This window comes from Solanum verrucosum, unplaced genomic scaffold, assembly GCF_900185275.1.
Source record: "Solanum verrucosum unplaced genomic scaffold, falcon-dt-bn FXZP01000246.1, whole genome shotgun sequence".
In the NCBI taxonomy this organism is placed as follows: Eukaryota; Viridiplantae; Streptophyta; class Magnoliopsida; order Solanales; family Solanaceae; genus Solanum; species Solanum verrucosum.
In genome coordinates, this window is record NW_026019995.1 from 278,373 (window position 1) to 301,586 (window position 23,214).

Consider the following 23,214-nt stretch of genomic DNA (forward strand, 5'->3'; position numbering starts at 1 on the left):
ATCACAAAGGTCTTAACAAGGCTTGTAATGGGGTTGAGTGCAAAGGTATGGTCATTTAGGCTTAGCAACTTTCATCCTCATGAAATGTGGTGCTCACAACACTTCCTTTCCTTTTCCTTCATCAATTTCTTTAGTGCTCATAATTCATCCTATTATTCACTTTCCATGGATTGTTTGGGAACTCCATCTATTTTGTACTTTATTCCACAGCTTTCTTTTTCATTCTTTTTCTTTTTCTTTCTCTTTTCCTTTTTTTTTATATGGAGGGGTTCCATTTTTCTCAACACCATGGGTTAAAGAAGACCTTCATTGCACTTTTTGACTCTCCCTTTTTTTCTTTTTCACCACACCCCCAACTTAGGCTTTTGGCCTAAGTTCGCTATTCAATTAACCACAATTCAAGAGGATTATAGGTAATGGATTAAGAAAGGTCTAGTTTTCATCAAGTTTCGTCCAAAGAAGGGTAAGGCTCAAAGGGTGTTCAAGAGAGAATCACACGCTCACAAGGTAGGTCACAAAAGAGGTATATGTCAAAATGGTTCACACTCTTCAAAGTTGCCTAAGATCATATCAAGAGAAAGTCTTACTTAGTCAACCAGACCAACTGGGCAAATTCTATGTGTTGTCATGCATGGTTTTAGGTAAGCTTATCACATAAGGCATCGACACTTAAGTTAGATAGGACTCCACACTTTCACTAGTATGCAACGGTCATCATAAGAGAATCAATTTGATAAATGGCTAATCAGAACGAGATGCAAAGAGTTCACATATTGTCTATGCAACTTCATTTGGCGTCATCATAGCGGTAACACCCTGGAAATTCTATGACTTAGTTAGAGCCTCACCTTATGAATAATGACTTAAAAATAGTTAAAATGATGTTTCTAAACCTAAAGTAATGCAATTGACTTGGTTTGGAAGAGTAAAAGTCTAAACGTTAAGAAACGACCACGACGTCCGTAAACTAGAGAAGAATGTGTTCTAGCGTGTCCTAAGGTTTTGGGCAGGTTTGGGAGTGTCGTATGATGGTATAATCTTGTAAAAAGGTTTAAATTAGGTAAATAAATGTTTATAGGGACAAAATGTTTGAATATGACGCCTCGGGGCCACCCAAAGGGACCCCGAGGAGGACCCCAACCTTGGCTAAGCAAGCTGCCAAGGTAGCTTGCAAATTGCACTTGGTGGGAATAGCTCCGTGTTGCGGACTAGCTCCACCAAGGATAAAAGAGTTTGTTCATGACGCGGTCGTATCACGGACTCTATTGTCTCAAATTTTAATTCCAAATATCTTCAGGGAACAGCTCCGCGTCGCGGACTTGATCCGCGATGAAAATGCAGAAATTCAGAAATCGATTTTTACTTCATTAAAGAGTCCAACTAAGAGAGGGGTATTTATGGTACTTTAGGGGACATGTATATAATAATTTTTAAGTCAATTTACCTCACTTTTATCACTCAGACACAAAACCCCAAAGATCTAAACCTAAAGTTCCTCCTTCTTTCTACTCTCTCTCTCTCCTAAAGAACTCCATTGAAGAGGATTGGAGCTTCAAGAAGAAGACCAACTCTTGAAGGTTTCAACTCGGATTTTTGTTGTTAATTAATCAATAAGGTATGGTTGCTTCAAAATTTCCAGCTTCTAGGTTTCAATCCAAAAACGTGAGTCTTCTTTCTAAAGTGAAATTGATGTCATAAACTGACTTTTATTGATGTTATATGAACAATTATGGATGAATTTATGTTGTATTGGTGGTTTCTTGAAGAATTCCCCATGAGACCCATGTTTGTCCTTATTTTCCTAATTCTAACCCTAGTTTGTATTGGATATTGGTTGATGGCTATGAATTGAAGGTAATGTTATGTAATTCATGCTTGTATGATGATTCTACCCTAGATTATGTATAATTTCTACGAAATTAGGGTTGAGTTTTTGAATGAAGCCTTGAAGACTGTGAAGGGAATATGTGAATTTTTTATGTTGATGTTGATTATGTTATTAATTCATGAATTGCCTTGTATTATGTATTGGTTATGATTTAATTGGTAATTGAAGTATGGATGTCCCAAGAAGGGCAAGAAGCGATGAAGGTTGGTTCTTCTTTGAACTCAAGTATGAAAGGTGAATTACTTAGATTGTAATGATAGACCTAATGTATTGTTGTGGTGTTGATGACCTAGTTTCCTCATCCTTAACCCTCTACACTTGAATTAGCTATGAAGTATGTATGTATGTTATGTTATGATTGCTATATGATTGAAAGGTAGTTCTCGTGATTATAGTGTAATGTAAAGTGAAAGGTTTACTCACTTGCTAAGTGTTTCTAAAGTTAAAGGACTGTTACTCACTTATGAACAAATATGAGCTATTATGGTAAGATGTCTACATAAGAGTCTAGTAAAGGCTAATGTGAACTTATCTGATGACTAAAGATGATTACAAACGGGAATTAGATGCTTAGCACCGAAAGGGCATGTAAATGAGATGGGGTTCTCACATTTAGTATGTTCGGCTCCCCACATGGGTTACCTCACGTTTAGCAAGTCCGGATTACCCATAGTATATGTTGTCTCATGAGATGGAAACCCCCATGTTTAGTAAGTTAGGGATTCTAGAAGAAATCTCCTTAACCCTTAACTAAGTGCCCACATAGGACTCTAGCTTAGTGGATCCATCTAGATAGCTATGTACGAATGGTTACACCTTAGGCAAGTGTGAACCCTCTCTTTTCGGTGTGGGAGTAGAACACCGGATTCCATGTAGCTTTTATATTCTATGTCAGTTATTGCAATATTTCCCTAATGTAAAAGTAAATGAAGGTATGAAAGGTGTGAAATCTTACTAGGGCTTTCTTAAGGGTTTCTACATAGTGTAAGGGAGGGCATGTGACTTCTCTTGCACATTGCACTTGTGGTATCCAAAGGGATGGTTGTAGTAATGTTCTCTTATGATTATGATAATTATGACTTATCTATGTTGAAGCTATGTTTTGTATGATCATTATGAATATGGTAAGTTATGATGAAATATGATCTTATGAATGTATGCATGAAGTAGGTTGCTTAATGTGATACTTGGCTTTGAATAGGGTTTTGGGGTTCTATTTTTTGCATTGCACTAGTATTGCTTGGGTTGTCTACATGTTGGGATGATATTATGTTGGGTTGTACTATGATGCTTACTTTGTGTGCATATTGGATTTACTTTGTAAAAAGCATGTTTTTACTAAATGTTCTTTTATGCATGTTTCAATGGTTTTTATGCATAGTAGCCATACTTAGTATGTGTGTTGTATTAGCCCCTTTTTTACCCTTTTTCCCAAACATTTAGGTCCGGGCAGTTGAGGATTCAAGCTTACTTATCAAGACACTTGGAGTTGCTTCCCCAAGTTGGTGAGTCTTCAAGTCCGAGGACAAAACCCTATGATCTAGCTTCTATGTTTAGTTCTTTGCTTATGTTGAAAGACATTGTTGTACTTTCCTATTTCAAGACTTCTTATTGATGTAAGGGCTAAGTCCCATTTTCGATACTTCTATGTCTAAATGGTACATTGTGATGAATTTAGATTATGTTTTTCATATATGAAGTGAAGTTGAACATCCAAAGTAAAAGTTTTAAATATTTCTGTGATTTTATTCTATGATACATGTTATGATGAATGCTAAGGCCTTGTATAAGACCTCTTCGTGGCCGAATACGCCGGTAACGACTTGGGGGTGTTCATGGGTCGTTATAAACTTGGTATCAGAGCATAAGGTTGAGAATAATGTAGGATTTATGTCACAACATACCACTTCGACTAGAGTCTTGTTCATGGGTGTGAAGCGTGCCACACTTATGAATGAGAAGCTATGAGATGCTTAGGAACTTTCACTCTTTAGTTATTCGATAGTCATGCCTAAGAGTCTTAACTCTATTTAGTCCTGTTCTTCTAATTCTTCTCTTGTGCTTATACGCAATGAATACAAGAAGGAACAACGAAAGGTGGGTCGGTAAGGAGAATGTGAATGAGGCGGTTCCCCCTCAAGCTCCTCAAAACCCTCAAGTTCCTATTGAAGAAGGGGCTATATCTAATATTGAGATAAGGTCGGCTATTTATAATTTGACTCAAGTGCTGGCCACTCAATTTGCTAGGGATGCTAGGGTGCAAGTGAGCCCCAATGCTAGCACCACTGCTTCTAGGATAAGGGATTTCACAAGGATGAATCCCCCTACTTTCTTTGGCTCTAAAGTGGAAGAAGATCCACAAGGGTTCATTGATGAAGTGTTTAAGGTTCTAGTATGGGTGTGTCTTCTCAACAAAAAGCGGAGTTAATCGCCTATCAACTCAAAGATATGGCACAAGTGTGGTATGAACAATGGAAGGAGGGGAGACCTATTAGAGAGGGTACGATAAGTTAGGCTACATTCAAGACGGCTTTTCTTGATAGGTTTTTCCCCTTGGAACTAAGGGAGAGGAAAATGCAAGAATTCATCAACCTCCGTTGAGGGGGTATGAGTGTGAAGGAGTATGGCCTCAAGTTCACTCAATTGTCCACGCATGCTCCTACTTTGGTGTCGGACTCTAGAGCTACAATGAACAAATTTGTTATTGGGGTATCCGATCTTGTGGTGAATGAGTGTAGGTCGGCTATGCTAATCCCAAGCATGGACATTTCTTGTCTTGTGGTTCATGCCGAACAAATTGAGGAGCAAAAGCTTAACCAAGTTGATAGAGAATTGAAGAAGGTCAAGGTGCGATAATGGAAATTCTTCTAAGGTTAGGTTTGAAATCCAAGATAAGCCAAAGCTCAAAAACAGGTTTTCCAACCAAGGTCCTCCTAACGCTCCAAGGGTCAACAAAGGTAAAGTGTCTACCCCCAAGCCTCAAGAAGCAAGAGGTGGTGGTCCTTATGTTGAGAAGCCTATTTGTACAACGTGTGGTCGAAAATATGAAGGCAAGTGCCTAGTTGGCACGGGTAATTGCTATGGTTGTGGTAAGAGCGGCCAAATGAGGAGGGACTGCCCTATGATAGTGGCTCAAGAAAGGGAAAATGCTCAAGTACAAGCAGGTGGCCCAAATCCCGATGCTTCTAAAAAGAATCGCTTACATGCTCTCCAATATCGAGGTGATCAAGAGAGCTCTCCGAATGTTGTGACCGATATGCTACAAGTATTTTCAATTAATGTTTATGCATTGTTGGATCCCGGTCCCAATTTGTCTTTTGTAACCCCTTTAGTGGCTATAAAGTTTGATATGCTTCCCAATGTCTTAGATAAATCCTTTACGATTTCTACCTCGGTGGGTGATTCCATAGTTGCTAAAAGAGTTTATAGGGGTTAGCCCATATCATTGCCCAATAGAATCACTTTAGTTGATTTGGTGGAACTTGATATGTTAGACTTTGATGTTATATTGGGGATGGATTGGCTTCATGCTTGTTTTGTGTCCATAGATCGTAGGACCCGAATTGTGAAGTTTCAATTTCCTAATGAACCCATTTTAGAATGGAATGGAGGAAATTCCATTCCTAGGGGAAGGATCATTTCATGTCTAAAAGCTTGTAAGTTGATTTCTAAGGGCTGTCTCTATCATATTGTGAGGGTCAAGGATCTTGAGTCCAAGATTCCTCCTTTGGAGTCGGTCCCCGTATTGAAGGATTTTCCGGAAGTCGTTCCCGATGACTTACCCGGGATTCCTCCCGAATGGGTAATAGATTTTGGCATAGATTTATTGCCGGATACACAACCCATGTCAATCCCTCCTTATCGGATGGCCCCGGCGGAGTTGAAGGAATTAAAAGCTCAACTCAAAGATTTGTTGGATAAGGGTTTCATCCAACCTATTATATCTCCTTGGGGTGCACCAGTGTTATTTGTGAAGAAGAAGGATGGATCTCTTCGTATGTGTATTGATTACCGATAATTAAATAAGGTGACCATTAAGAACAAGTATCCACTCCCTAGGATTGATGACTTATTTGATCAACTTCAAGGAGCGAGTTACTTTTCAAAAATTAATTTGAGGTCAGGTTATCACCAACTTAGGGTGAGAGGTGTTGATATTCCAAAAACAGCCTTCCGAACAAGATATGGTCATTTTGAGTTCTTAGTGATGTCTTTTGGTCTTACAAATCCCCCAGTGGCTTTCATGGACCTTAAGAATCGTGTGTTTAGAAATTATCTAGACTCATTTGTTATTATCTTTATTGATGACATCTTGATATACTTTAAAAGTGAGGATGATCACATAAATCATTTGAGGATAGTATTGCAAGTCCTCAAAGATCACCAACTCTATGCTAAGTTTAGCAAGTGTGAGTTTTGGCTTAGATTAGTTGCTTTCCTTGGTCACATTGTTTCTAGTGAGGGTATAGAAGTTGATCCAAAGAAAACCGATGCGGTCAACCTTTGAGTCCTTTAGACATCCGAAGCTTTTTGGGTTTGGCCGGCTACTACCAGAGGCTTGTTGAGGGATTTTCATCTATTGCATCTCCATTAACGGCCTTAACTCAAAAGAAGTCCAAGTTCGAATGGTCAGAATCTTGTGAAAAGAGCTTCCAATTGTTGAAAGATAAGCTCACCTCCGCTCCAGTTTTGACCATACCGGAGGGCACTGAAGAGTTGGTAGTATATTGTGATGCTTCCCGAATGGGTTTGGGTTGTGTCTTCATGTAGAATGGTAAGGTTATAGCTCATGCCTCAAGACAACTCAAGGTGCATGAAAAGAATTATCCAATTCATGACCTTGAGCTAGCGGTCGTAGTCTTTGCTTTAACGATTTGGAGACACTATCTCTATGGGGTACATGTGGATGTGTTTACCAACCACAAGAGTCTTCAATATGTTTTTAGCCAAAAAGAATTGAATCTCCGACAAAGGAGGTGGTTGGAACTCTTAAAAAATTATGATATGAGTGTCCTTTACCACCCCAGAAAAGCACATGTGGTTGCGGATGATTTTAGTCTTGTATCTATGGGTAGTGTGTCACATGTGGAAGAAGAGAAAAAGGAGTTAGCCCGTGATGTACATAGGCTAGCCCGATTGGGTGTCCGACTTGAGGATTCCCCAAAAGGAGGTGTCATGGTCCGTCATAATTCCGAGTCATCGGTTGTTGTTGATGCGAAGTCTAAGCAACATCTTGACCCTATTTTGATGGAACGAAAGGAGTCGATTCTCAACAAAGCAATATAAACTTTCTCTCAAGGAGAAGATGGGGTGCTTAGGCACCAAAAGAGATTATGTGTGCCGGATATGGATGGCCTAAGAGAGACAATCTTAGATGAGGCCCATGGGTCCTGATACTCGATCTATTCGGGAGCCATCAAAATGTTTCTCAACTTACGTGAGATTTATTGGTGGAATGGAATGAAAAAAGACATAGCAAATTTTGTGGCTAGGTGCTCAAATTAGCCACAAGTCAAAGCCGAGCACCAAGGACCGGGGGGTCTAACTCAAGATATTGACACCCCCACTTGGAAGTGTGAAGAGGTCAATATGGACTTCGTGGTAGGTTTACCTCGAACTTGTAGGCAACATGACTCCATTTGGGTCATTATGAATAGATTGACTAAATCAACCCATTTCCTTCCCGTCAAGGTTTCTTATTCGGTGGAAGATTATGCTAAGTTGTACATTAAGGAGATTGTGAAGTTGCATGGGGCCCCGTTGTCCATTATTTCGGGTAGAGGTGCCCAATTTACTTCCCATTTTTGGAGGTCTTTCCGAAGTGGGCTTGGTACTCAAGTGAAACTTAGTACCGCATTTCACCCTCAAACGGATGGTCAAGTGGAACGCACCATCCAAACCCTAGAGGACATGTTGAGAGCGTGTGTCATTGACTTCAAAGGTAATTGAGATGACCACCTACCCTTGATAGAATTTTCCTACAACAATAGCTACCACTCGAGTATTGCTATGGCACCCTTTGAAGCACTTTATGGTAGAAGGTGTTGATCTCCGGTTGGGTGGTTTTGAAGTAGGTGAATTTGCTCTTCTTGGTCCCAACGTAGTCTAGGAGGCTACGGAAAAAGTTTGACTTATAAGGGATAGGTTGAAAATGGCTCATAGTCGGCAAAAGTCTTATGCCGATAAAAGAAAGAGGGATCTTCAATTTGAAGTAGGTGATTGGGTCTACTTGAAGATCTCACCCATGAAAGGGGTGATGAGGTTTGGTAAGAAGGGGAAGCTTAGCCCCCGGTATGTTGGGCCTTATGAGATCTTGAAGCGCGTTGGAAAGGTCTTTTATGAGTTGAAATTGCCCATCGAATTGGCCTCGGTTCACCCGGTGTTCCATATTTATATGTTAAAGTAGTGTATAGGTGACCCGGTGTCCATTCTCCCTCTAGAAGGTTTAGGGGTAAATGAGAACCTTTCTTATGAAAAGGTTCCGGTCGAAATCTTAGATCATCAAGTTAAGAAGTTGAGGATAAAGTGGTTGCCTCCGTAAAAGTCCTATGGAGAAACCACCCAGTTGAGGGTGCAACGTGGGAGGCCGAGGCCGACATGAAGTTCCGCTACCCTCATCTTTTTCCTCCTACTCCTAGCCAAAGTTGAGGTTAGTAGTCTCTCTTAATTTGGTATAAATTGAAAATCATGTGTGTTGATAATTATGACATGATTTCCTTGTATGTGCATATTTTTGTGAAAATTCATGCTTAAGTTGTATTTTGAGTTTCATGAATTTTGTTTCTCATGATTGAAATTGCACCCATAGATGTGGTGTGATATTGTCTTCATGAGAGTTGTACTGAGCATGCTTGATGTTGTCTTGTTGATTGCTTAATATATATGTTGATGCTAATTGAATATGGAGAAGGTAGTTCCTCTTATACTTATGTGAAGTAAAGAGTAGTGAGCATAGTGATGTTGTGGATTAAATTCCTATATGATATGCTGATATGATGTTGTTGATGTGACTGGTTGTTGTGCTGCTAGTTTGAGTCATTGTGTCCCTAGAAAGAAGTCCAAGTGACATTCGGGGACGAATGTTCCTAAGGAGGGGATATTGTAACACCCCGCAAATTCTATGACTTAAGTTAGACCTTCACTTTATGAATAATGAATTAAAAAGAGTTAAAATGATGTTTCTAAACTTAAAGTAATGCAATTGACTTTGTTTGGAAGAGTAAAAGTCTAAACGTCAAGAAACGTCCACGACGTTCGAAAACTAGAGAAGAATGTGTTCTAGTGTGTACTTAGGTTTTGGGCAGGTTTGGGAGTGTCATATTATGGTATAATCTTGTAAAAAGATTTAAATTAGGTAAATATATGTTTATAGGGTAAAAACGTTCGAATACGATGCCTCGGGGCCACCCTAAGGGACCCCGAGGAGGATCCCAACCTTGGCCAAGCAAGCTGCCAAGGAAGCTTGGAAATTGCACTTGGTGGTAATAGCTCCGCATCGCGGACTAGCTCCCTCAAGGAGAAAAATGTCTGTTCGCTACCCGGTCGTGTCTCGGACTCTACTGTCTCAAAATTTAATTCCAAATATCTTCAGGGAATAGCTCCGTGTCGCAGACTTGTTCCGCGACGAAAATGCAGCAATTCAGAAATCAATTTTTACTTCATTAAAGAGTCCAACTAAGTGAGGGGTATTTAGGGTAATTTAGGGGACGTGTATGTAATGATTTTTAAGTCAATTGATCTCACTTGTATCACTCAAACACAAAACCCCAAAGATCTAAACCTAAAGTTCCTCCTTCTCTCTACTCTTTGTCTCCTAAAGAACTCCATTGAAGAAGATTGGAGCTTCAAGAAAAAGACCAACTATCCAAGGTTTCAAATCGAATTTTCGTGGTTAATTCATCCATAAGGTATGGTTGCTTGTCACTCTTGGGATTCCTTTCCCCAAGAGGCCCCTTCAAGATGAATTTCAAAATCTCCAACTTCTAGGTTTCAATCTGAAAACGTGGGTTTTCTTTCTAAAGTGAAATTGATGTTATAAACTGACTTTGATTGAGTTTATATGAACAAATATGGATGAATTTTTGTTGTATTGGTGGTTTCTTGAAGAATTCCCCATGAGACCCATGGTTCTCCTTCTTTTCCTAATTCTAACCATAGTTTGTGTTGTATATTGATTGAAGGCTATGAATTGAATGTGATGTTATGTAATTCATGCTTGTATGATGATTCTACCATAGGTTATGTATAATTTCTATGAAATTAGGGTTGAGTCTTTAAATGAAGCCTTGAAGACTATGAAGGGAATATGTCAATTTCTTATGTTGATGCTGATTATGTTATTACTTCATGAATTACCTTGTATTATATATTGGTTATGATTTAATTGGTAATTGAAGTATGGATGTCTCAAGAAGCGCAAGAAGGTATGAGGGTTGGTTCTTCGTTGAACTCAAGTATGGAAGGTGAATTACGTAGATTGTAATTATGTTATACCTAATGTGTTGTTGTGTTGTTGATGACCTAGTTTCCTCATCCTTTACCCTCTACACTTGAATTAGCTATGAAGTATGTATGTATGTTATGGTATGATTGCTATATAATTGAAAGGTAGTTCTTATGATTATAGTGTAATGTAAAGTAAAAGGTTTACTCACTTGCTAAGTGTTTCTAAAGTGAAAGGATTGTTACTCACTTATGAACATATATGATCTATTATGGTAAAATGTTTACATAAGAATCTACTAAAGGCTAGTGTGAACTTATGTGATGACTAAAGATGATTATAAAAGGGAATTAGATGCTTAGCACCGAAAAGGCATGTAAATGAGATGGGGGTCTCACATTTAGTAAGTTCGGCTCCCCACATGGGTTTCCTCATGTTTAGCAAGTCCTAATTACCCACGGTATGTGTTGTCTCATGAGATGGAAACCCCTACATTTAGTAAGTTAGGGTTTCTAGAAGCAATCTCGTTGACCCTTAACTATGTGCCCACATAGGAAGAGCTTAGTGGATCCACCTAGATAGCTATGTACGAATGGTTACACCTTAGGCAAGTGTTAACCCTCTCTTTTCGGTGTGGGAGTAGAACACCAGATTTCATATAGCTCTCATATTCTATGTCGGTTATTGCAATATTTCCCTAATGTAAAAGTAAATGAACGTATGAAAGGTGTGAACTCTTACTAGGGCTTTCTTAAGGGTTTATACGTAGTGTAAGGGAGGGTATGTGACTTCTTTTACACATTGGACTTGTGGGATCCTAAAAGATGGTTGTAGTAATGTTCTCTTATGATTATGATGATTATGACTTATGTATATTGAAGCTATGTTTTGTATGATCATTATGAATATGGTAAGTTATGATGAAATATGATCTTATGAATGTATGCATGAAGTAGGTTGCTCAATGCGATACTTGGCTTTGAATAGGGTTATGGGGTTCTATTCTTTGCATTGCACTAGTATTGCTTGGGTTTTCTACATGTTGGGATGATATTATGTTGGGTTGTACTATGATGCTTACTTTGTGTGCATATTGGATTTACTTCGTAAAAAACATATTTTGACTAAATGTTCTTTTATGCATGTTTCAATGGTTTTTTTTGCATAGTAGCCATACTTAGTATGTGTGTTGTACTAACCCATATTTTCCCCCCTTTTTCCCAAACATTTAGATTCGGGCCGTTGAGGATTCAAGCTTACTTCTCAAGACACTTGAAGTTGCTTCCCCAATTTGGTTAGTCCTCAAGTCCGAGGACAAGACCCTATGATCTAGCTTCTATGTTTAGTTCTTTGCTTATGTTGAAAGACATTGTTGTACTTTCCTATTTCAAGACTTCTTATTGATGTAAGGCTAAGTCCCATTTTCGATACTTCTATGTCTAGATGGTACATTGTGACGAAGTTAGATTTTGTTTTTCATATATGAAGTGAAGTTGAACTTCCAAAGTAAAAGTTTTAAATTTTTCCGTGATTTTATTCTATGATACATGTTATGATGAATGCTAAGGGCTTGTATAAGACCTCTTTGAGGTTGAATACGTCGGTAATGACTAGGGGGTGCTCTCTGGTCGTTACAATAGCCGTCCACTCATGTTCGTTTGATTGTAAGCACTATTCAAGTCATCGGTATTGATCAAAACCGAGACTCAAATTTGCCAAGAAACAACCACATTCAACAACATATAAAAGGTGGCGAAAATGTGCAAAAAATTCAAAAATTTTCGGAAAGGTCAAAATCATTTTGCAATTTATAAATAAAAGGAGCCATAAGCTCAAATATCCTCTGAAAGTAGTGTAAACACAATTTAAACAGAACAACCCAAATATATAAATGAAACACAGTTCACGAATAGCACACAAAAGTGGGCCTCACCCCACCACAAATAAAAGCAATTTGTCCTCAAATGCAATTAACATAATATCCAGAATTTAGAATAAAGAAAGATAAAGAGAGAGGTATAGAGGAATCCTATCTACATAGTCGCTCCATCTGTCTGGGCATCAGTACCCGATGTATCAGCCTGCTTCTGGTTCTCTTTTTCTTTTTGCTCTGTTTTAGCTTCTGCAATGATATTAGCCTCGATCATATTTTCCAACTCGTGAGCTGCCATAAAGGCGTGTATCGCATTGCTGAACCCTCGTGCCCACGAAGGGATATTAGGGTCGATTGGCATCCTCCTCCTCGAGTTGGCTATCATGTTCTCGCTACCTGCAGTTCTTTTGAACTTTTGTGCTCTTATGTGTCTGGGTGACATGTTTCCTCCTGCAACTTTTGGTCTGGCCATGTCTGCAAAGTCTTGGGATAATGTTAGAACATATTTGTCAACTAAAACAAAGATATTCAGCTGCAGAAAGACTAGATAGTCCACTCGGCGTGCCGCCTTCGGCGAACCACAAATAATCCGCCGAAGGTCACAGTGTAGAAGGAGTTAGAGGTGCAAACAAAGGGCGAACAAGAAGACTTTCAGCGAGTCGCCGAGTTCTCTTGGCGACCTCATTCTTTTCGCTGAAAGTTACAGACGCCACAACAAATAATGCACGATAATAAGGGCGAGATAGGGTAATTAGGCGAACCGTGGAATAGTTCGGCGAGCTTGTCACAGCTCGCCAAATGACCCAAAGTGGCTACTTCTAACCCAACTTCTCAAAATTAGTGCAACAACCCCCGAAAAGGCAATTTAAGCACAAAAAGCACAAATTCAACCAGGACCCATAATATAAGAATACCACTCATCACACCTTAACTCCACTCGATGCATTGGAGAACAAGATTTCATAGCTGAGGCAATAAAGGAGGGGTTATCGAAGAAAAATCGACACATAAACAATTAAACCCAATTAGGGAGGTTCAACAGATTTCAACAAGCTCACAATATTTGCAAAATAGCACAATTTTGACAAGATAATCACAGGGTTAAGGAAGCTAACCCTTCTGTGCTGATTAAATGGATAATAAGGTGCTAGGAAGCACTGTAATCTGACTCCAAGCACCAACCAATGAACCAAAGTACTCTGAGAATGCAAGTAATATAAAACTAGAGTGCAGGTGTGAGTTTGGGCAGGTGAGAAAGTGAGGGAAGGAAATGAAGTTGAAAATTTTAAACCTTTGGCTGAAAGACCGTCCAGTTTTCGCCCATTCGGCAACATTAGTCAAGCTCACCTACTCACTCGGCAGAAGGTCAACTGTTTAGTTTCTTCGCCGATATTTATAGGACCTCTGGTTTACGGGGGGTTCAAACAACGGTTTCCATTTGCGATCGCCGACATGGTCAGCGATTCGCCAATAATTTCCAAAGTTTGCCAAGTTTTACAAACTCCAATGTTGAAGATGTCTTGAGTCAAACGGCGGATAAGGTCGGACTCGCCGACCCCTTCGGTGACTCACCGACTGGATCTATTGCTCACCATCCTTCACCTTTTCGAATACTTCTCATACTTTAACCTGTGCAAACAACACACCATTATTTTTCCAAGAAATAAATAAATAAAAATAAATAATAAAAAAACAATTAAAGGGGTTTTGGGTTGCCTCCCAAATAGCGCCTTAGTTAATGTCGCGACACGACGCTAGTCCACCTTCAAACCTCACTCTTGGGGTTAGCCATAGTATCACTAGGCAAATCCCCTTACTGTCTCAGATTGAGGTGGGACAAGATATGACCCATTTGGGTCTCCAACTGCTTGATTGAAACAGAATGGGAGGTGACGGTCTAGATAAGGGTAGACATCTTTTTTCATGCCTTTTAGCATTTTTGTCTGACCCTTCAACTTTGTTGAGGATACGCGAGAGTATATCCTCATACCTACCACCTTTTGAATCCTTGGGCTTCTGGCGCTCATGGGGAGGAACTTATCTATCATTCTCCCCATCTTTCGAGTTCGTATTTCAGTCCCTCCATTCATGATCTCTATCCTTCCAGCCCTCGTCTCTAGCCCAGCCTTGGCTACCACCATGCCTTGGGTAGTTTGAATGATAGCCCCAGCCTTGATTTTCTAGAAAATTTACCTCCTCGTTATATAAGGCTTCAAATTTCATGAAAAGTATTGAAGTAGCATGTTCTCCGGCAACCCGTGGGTTGGGCAATGTAGCACCAACTTTTTGAACCTTAGCCATGTTTCGTGTAGAGGTTCTCCTTCTAGACATTTAAAGCTCTGGATGCTATCTCTCAGTGACATTATCTTCGAGGGAGGGAAAATCACACTAGAAATGCGGTTACCAACTCCACCCAAGAAGTGATGGATTCACGTGGTAGCTCGGCTTGCCACTTGCACGCCTCTCCCATCAACGAGAAAGGTAATAGCCTCAACCAGACTGACTCCTGAGAGATGTTTTTGAACAAGAATGGTCTGCACACATCTACAAAGTTTTGAAGATGCTCGTGAGGATCCTTATGAGCCAGTCCGCTGAAAAGTCCCTTTAGTTGCAACATGGTGCTCGTTATGTGGAACACTGTATTTCCCTCTGCTGGGGTAAACGGATGGCTCCAACACTCCCCATGAGATGGGGGCCATTTATGTTGGGCTCTTGGACATCGTTGAGATTTCTGATGTCGTCTTGGTGGCCTATCTGGGTACCGTTGCTATAATTAACACTCATGCTTTTTGACGTATTCACGCAGCAATCAAAACAAAACTAAAAGATAGGTAAGTAGACTACAACTAAGAAGAACAAAAATTATACTAATCTAAGAATTCTCAAATAACACCACTCCCCGGCAGCGGCGCCATTTTGATGTTTGCGTAATCAAGACACAACTTCTGATGCAAGTGTCTACGATCGTACAATAGTTTAGTAGCCCAACTAACGGTTGGGATCGTTCCCAAGAGAGTGGTTTTTGATAATTAATAGAAAAATAAAACTTAGTTCTAACTAGTCGTAGCTAAAGACATTAACGATTAAAAACATTGTAAATTAAAGGGGGACACAAGAGTGTCAATTAACAATGGGGGGTTTTGTCACTAGTAAGTAATAACAACAAAATAAACGAGGGTTTCTAAGTAATGGGAGGGGATCCTTGGGATGTGAAGGGAATACGAGTTAAGCTGAATTATTGGGTACACGCTTTCCATAGAAGATTCATAGAATAATTGTGACTAGGCTAGACTTTAAGGGGGATAAGTCTCTCTCGAGCAACTTAGCCCGTTTCGAATGCGTTCCTCTAGGACACCCACTTGCCGCATGAAGACCAGCCTATGCCTTAACCCACTCACTCTCTCGAGCTGAGTGTGTGGACATGGGACTAGGGTTCACTCTCTCGAGCTGAACCTCATGTCGACCCCCTCACATTGGCCAACAATTTAGTAGTTTTAGTTTTACGACCTCTCTCTCTCGCAAGCTGAAAACACATAAATAAAATTGTATTTGCAACTACAAATTCATTAATTTCATCCACAACAAATAAATGAAATCACAATTAAACTACGATTAAACTATCAACAAGCAAGACCCAACCATTATCTTAACCTATATTCGCTAAATCACACCCCGAGAATTGGGTTTTTAGCCACATATGTATAAGAGATAGAAATTTATACCAAATTGAGCTTGCGTTCAACTGGGTATGAAGATTTAAGTCTTGATACATGCCAAAAGTGAAGAATCCAAGAGACCCAAACCCAAATCTTGAAGATGAAACCCTTTGGATCTTCAAGCCTTCAAAACCCTCTTAAGCTTAGAGAAAAAATAACAAAAAGTACTATTCTATATGAAAAGTATAATAATTGTTTGACTCTTAAAACTACAACTCTAACTAGTAATTATAGTTTTCATAGATTTGTGTTGCAGCGGATCATTCAGTGTCGTTAGTCAGAATTGCCGATCAATTCGACCATTCGCCTTTGGGTGTACTTCACCCGCTGTCTTGCACCAGCCTTCAGCATCGTCGTGCTCTGGGTCATTGACCGCTCCCTTTTTCTGTCGACTTGATCCTTTCCTTCAGGTCTCAGCACACTGGAACAAAAGGCGAACTAAGACCCTTCGGCGATTCACCAAGTGGACACGGCGATCCTCAGGCCTTCATTTCTTAGTTCTTTTCAGCCCTTCTTTTCCTTTTTGCGATGTACTGTCCATTCTTTCTTTCAAACTTCAAATACCTGAAACTTAAGGATTTTCATCAGATACTGAGATAAAATAAGCATTTGAGGACACAATTTCTATTAAAATATAGCTTTAAATGAGTCCAATTTGTGGACTCATCAGCTACTTGTGCAATACATGAGTGAGATCCCATAATCTTACCCATCCTAAGTAAAGTTTCTTAAGTAACCATAGTTCATATTTTATATTTCATATTCTTGTTCATATTATTGTACTAGTGGGAATAAGCCTTAACCGACATAGACCATGTGAGTTAACATGGAATTTGGTGTCTACCCCACACCGAAAAGGGGTTGTTCTACTTGCCTAAAGTAGAACCATACTCTTAGCTTAGGTGGATCCACTAGCTAAAGACCTTGTGGGAACATAGTTATGGGATAAGGAGATTGCTACTAGAAACTCGGACTCAACTAAGGTATAAGGTTTCCATCTCATGAGATACATACTTTGGGAACCCGGACTCAAATAGGTAGAAGGAACCAATTTTGAAGGCCGGACTCAACTATCGTATAAGATTCCATCTCATATTCATATCCACTCGGTGCTAGGCATTAATTCCCATAGATTACATATTAAGTCTTGACTCAAGTTCATATTCATCGAAGAATGTCTTGACACTCCATCCAACATAATTCATACTATAGCTCATATATTTAATAGGTGAGAATAGCCTTTCAACCTTAGAATCATCATATTGTGAGAAAACTACTCACATCATATCATACTCATACACAAGTGTATACATGAGGATAACCTCCAACAACACAACCACTAGATCATATTCATAATCACTTTACTCTCAAAGTGTTCATAAAGCATGTACATAAGTATCATAATCATCCATAATTCTCATATTTTGTCCTTCAAGGACCATAAATCATATTTCCATCAACACATCTAGAATTACTACATTAGACATGGATAATAATATAATTCAAGTAACCCAACTATAACAAGCATAATCTCATATCATCCTTCTTTAATCATCAAACCCACATCATAGGTTCATAATTGGGGAATATGGGGTTTCGTGGGTTCTTGGGGGAATTCAACATTAAAACTATAGGAAATCATCAATTCATACATAATATATCATCAATCAATCATTAGAAACATTTTTGAAGAAAACCCATGAGATTGAAGTCAAACCCTAACTTTTGAGGAATTTCTAATTTTAAAATTGAATTTGAAAGGGCTCCATGGACAAGGCTATCCATGGATGAAGGACTACCATACCTTGGTGATGAATCCCCATGAAATTTGAGAAGAAAACCATGCTCTTTGAAACCCTAGACTCAAACTTCCCTCTTGTTCTTCCTTGAGTTCTAGTGAGAGAAATTTTGGTGAAGATGAACTTTTGGGATTTGATTTGGGGTTTTAGAAATAATGTGGTGAATTGGTGTATTTTTTACTTGAAAAGACTTATATAGGTCTATAAAAGTAAGGCAAACTAATTCCTTTGATAGGACTTAAAAATGAAGTTTCCAAAATAACCCTCACTTCAAGTGAGCTTCCAGCTGCCACGACCCACCTTCACGAGCCTTCAAGGTCACCACGGCCCATGTTGGTGCCCGTGGTCCCTTGACCAGTAGCTATGTGTCACGCCTTGAGCCTACACCCTGGGCGGGACCAGCACTCGAAGACGATTGCTGGCCCCAAGCGAACCCTTGGGCTGGCTTTCTTAACTCAGCGGAAACTTAACTCAACAGCATAACTCAATGCAAGGAAAGGTTAAAAACAACCCAACTGATATAATCTGGCTGAAACGGCAACTCGAGTCTCAAAATAGAATATTTACATATATATAAACAAAAGAGAGACTCAACCTAACTGACTGACTGACTGTCTATGAAGCCTCTAAAGTACTGAGATGGATGTTGGGACAGACCCCACAACATCCTAATAAAACAAAACTAGGAATACAAAACAACTGAGTCCTCCAGAAAGTAAGAAGGCTCACCAGTGACTTTGAACTGCTCAGCTGGATCAACGACGTGCAAGATGCTGATTCGGGGTACCTATATCTGCATCGTCATAAGATGTAGGCCAACTGGCATTAGTACATTGAATGTACGAGTATGCGAGCTGGAAAACTAAGCAACATAAGCTAGAAGGAAATCTGGAAGAAACTGAATAGCTTACCTGGATCAACTCAACCTGATTGACTTCTTTCAATATAAGACAATTTAAAAGAAGTGCGATATAAAGAAAGACTGCTTTAAACATGCTATAAACTCTGAGTGTATACAAAGATACAATAAACCTGAGATGTATATAGAAATACAATGATATGATGTATATAAAAATACAATAATTTCTGTGTATGAAAATACAATAACTGCTGTGGGAGTTTCTCTAACCGACAACCATCACATAAGAGCTATAGTGATGATACAGCGATCGACCTCACGCTGCCAGGGCATCTTATACCCGGCCAAAGGTATAAGACCTGAACTGCCTAATGGATCCACTAGTCTAATCTGAAAAGGATTTATCTAAAACGTATGATCCTTTTCTACCCATGGTGGCTAACATGGTTCTATGGGGGTTGTGGGTTCTTTGAACGCTCCCCCAATTCGGTGCTCGATACTACTCCCAAAAAATGTACTGGCTCTTATGTTTTTGAAACATATTTCTTCCTGCTGATATGAGATAATTACTCAAAAACTAACCCGAAGGCTCTTTTGGAAATCTCAGTTTCCAACCTTGTTTAAATGTAAAAACATTTCTTTAAAACATCTTTGGGAATACATAGTTCCCTAATAACTTTGAGAAAGGAACTTAACTTTAAACTCTTTACTCAACTCGAAACTCTTAACTTAACTTGAAACTCTTGACTTAACTTGACTTGAAACTTGATCCTTAGAATGAAGTTAAACGTTCAATAAAGACTCTTGAATAACTCTTAAAAACTTGTTTGAACTTACTTTTAAACCTTGCTTGACTTGACTCTAACTTCCCTTAACTTCGATCCTAACTTGCCTTGAATTGAACTATGGATTCAAGGCATATGATCACATGTTTATGGATGAATTCGGAATGCCTAAACATACCTTAGAGTGTTGGAGACAACTAGGAAACATAGGTACAATACCTAGGAACATGCATGAGAAAGCATGGAAAGAATGAGAGAACATGGCGTCCTTGGCGCTCTGCAAGGCGCGGAGCGCTAGCCCTCGAAGCTCAGAAGGCACCTTCTGGCGCTCTAAGAGGCGCGCCGCCCCAAGGGCTGGACTTCAGAGTCCCCTTTGGGGCGCACTGGAAGGCGCGATGCGCCAGACCATTCCCCAGAAAACCTCACTTTTCTCCCTCTTTTCTCCAACTCTAAACCTCTCTAACCTCAATGGATTCAACCCCAAAAACTAGGGATCATAAAACCCCTCAATATACAAGAGATTCAAATCAAACACACAACCAAATCATGTCCCACAACCAACAACAACTTCAACAACACAATCAACAATATCAACCCAACAACTTCAACAACACATCCAATCTTTTCTCAATAATGAAAATGAGTTGGTGTGTGGGGGAAAGGATCACCCAACACTAAGAACTCACATACCTATTAGGGATCACCCCCTACGATTTCCACGACGATATTTGATGGAAACTCCTTGCTTGATCTTCCCTTTCTTCTCTTCTTCTTCTCCTTCTTCCCTTTCTTCACTCAAGAACCCTAACTCTTTCTCTTTTAAAATGGGACAAAATGATCCAAAAATTAGCCTAACACCACAATATAATCTCAAAAGAAATGGCTAGGGAAAAGATCAAAACGCCCTTAAATTTTCCGGACGGATTCCCTGCCAACTGCCCAACTTTCAAAGGGCATAACTCGCTCATACGAACTCGGAATCGACCAAATTTGATGGCGTTGGAAAGATTATTCCTAGGGCTTTCCAATCGTAACTGGAACTACTCCTAACTCATTCTGAGATAGGATTTATGACTGCTCAAAGTTGGCCAAAACTCACTGATTTCCCACACTTAAACCAAATTCCAGATTTTGATTTTTTTTCCAAAAGTGACTATTTCCGATTTTTAAGCCTCTTCATAGGTATTTCAACTTGCCGGATGTTAAAATATCTCCCCCTTGGGAACATTCGTCTTGAATGAGATTACACTTAACAAGGCTAAGGGTGTAACATCAAACTCAAACACCCAACAAGCAATCATACAAACAACAACAACAACGACAACATGCTCATTATATATTAAAGAGCACTATGAAGGAAATTAATTCCTTAATTTGCATTTCCTCCGGATTCAAAGAGATGTGGATATCTCTTCTTCATGTCCTCTTCGGCTTCCCAAGTAGCTTGCTCAACAAATTGGTTCCTCCATAGGACCTTGACTGAGGCTACATCTTTCGTTCTCAACCTACGAACTTGACGATCTAAAATCTGAACAGGAACCTCCTCATAAGATAAGTTATCCTTGATCTTAATACTTCCAGTCGGTAAGATCAATGAAGGATCGCCTATGCACTTCTTCAACATGGAGATGTGAAATATCGGATGAACCGCTTCTAGTTGTTGTGGTAACTCCAACTCATAAGCAACATTGCCAATTCTCTTGGCTATGCGGTAAGGTCCAATATAGCGGGGACTAAGTTTCCCCTTCTTACCAAACCTCATAACCCCCTTCATGGGTGAAACCTTCAAATAAACCCAATCGTCTATTTCAAACTCTAACGCCCTTCTCCTAACATCAGTGTAGGATTTTTGACGACTCTGTGCCGTTTTCAACCTCTCTTGAATCACTTTCACCTTCTCCATAGCTTGGTGAAATCAATCTGGTCCTATCAACTGTGCTTCACTAACTTCAAACCATACAATAGGAGATCTACATCTTCTCCCATAAAGAGCTTCATATGGAGCCATTTGGATGCTAGAGTGATAACTGTTATTGTAGGCAAACTGAATGAGAGGTAGGTGATCATCCCAATTGCCTTTGAAATCGATCACACAAGCCCTCAACATATCTTCTAAAGTCTGAATTGTGCGCTCTGCTTGCCTATCAGTCTGAGGATGAAAGGCAGTACTTAAGTTCACCTTCGAACCCAAGCCTTTCTGAAAAGATTTCCAGAACTGTGCAGTAAACTGTGCACCTCTATTTGAAATAATGGAGATTGGAACTCCATGAAGTCTCACTATCTCTTGAACATACAACCTGTCATAATCTTCTGTATTGGTAGTCTTTACCGGTAGAAAATGCGTTGACTTTGTCATTCGGTCGACAATTACCCAAATAGAATCATGCTGTCTGCGAGACCTTGGCAACCTCGTGATGAAATCCATATTGATCATCTCCCACTTCCATTTCGTAAGTTCTATCCTCTGAGCTAAACCACCAGGTCTTTGGTGCTCAACTTTCACTTGTTGGCAATTTGGACACTTAGCAACAAACTCTCCAATGCCCTTCCTCATGTCATTCCACCAATAAACTTCTCTCAAGTCACGATATATCTTCGTGGAACCCGGATGAATGGAATATCTGGAGCTATGAGCTTCTTCCATAATCCTTTCTTGTAGTCCATCTACCATAGGTACGCACAATCTACCTTGATACCTCAAAACATCATCTCCCCCTTGTTCAAAAGCCAATACTCTTTGCTTTTGGACATTTTCCTTCAACTCAAGCAAAATGGGATCTTGGTCTTGTTTCTCTTTCACTTCTGACACTAGTGATGACTTGGCCCTGCTCGTCACTTCTATTCCTCCTTCTACGGAATCTGTAAGTCTGACTCCCAGGCATGCCAGTCTGTGCACATCTTTTGCTAAATCTCTCTTTCCTTCTTCAATATGGGCGGTGCTACCCATAGACAACCTGCTTAAAGAATCAACAACAACATTAGCCTTACCTGGGTGGTAAAGAATACTCAGGTCATAGTCCTTGAGTAATTCTAACCACCTCCTTTGTCTGTGATTAAGCTCTTTCTGAGTAAGCACATATTGAAGGTTCTTGTGATAAGTGAATATATCAACATGCACACCATACAAGTAATGACATCATATCTTCAAAGCAAGCACCACAACCGCTAACTCTAAGTCATGGGTTGGGTAGTTCTTCTCATGAACCTTCAACTGTCTGGAGGCATAAGCTATAACTTTGCCATTCTGCATCAAGACACAACCCAAACCAATTCTAGATGCATCACAATACACCACAAAACCTTGAGTACCTTCTAATAACGTCAATACTAGAGCTGTAATCAACCTCTGTTTCAATTCCTAAAAGCTCTTCTTACAAGCTTCAGACCATTGAAATTTCACTGCCTTCTGAGTCAACTTGGTCAAAGGAGATGCAATAGTCGAGAACCCCTCAACAAACCTTCTATAATATCCAGCCAAACCCAAGAAGCTCCTAATTTTAGTTGGAGATGTGGGTCTAGGCCAATTCTGAACTGCCTCAATTTTCCGAGTATCAACTTTAATTCCATCACCAGACACAATGTGGCCTAGTAACGCCACAGACTTAAGCCAAAACTCACACTTAGAGAACTTGTCATACAACTCCTTGTCTTTCAAAGTCTGAAGAAATGTTCTGAGATGACTAGCATGATCTTCTTCATTCCTTGAATAGACTAGTATGTCATCAGTGAAGACGATAACAAACATATCTAGATAGGGTTTGAAGACTCGATTCATCAAGTCCATGAAAGCTGCCGGTGCATTTGTCAAACCAAATGACATGACTAAAAACTCATAATGACCGTACCGGGTC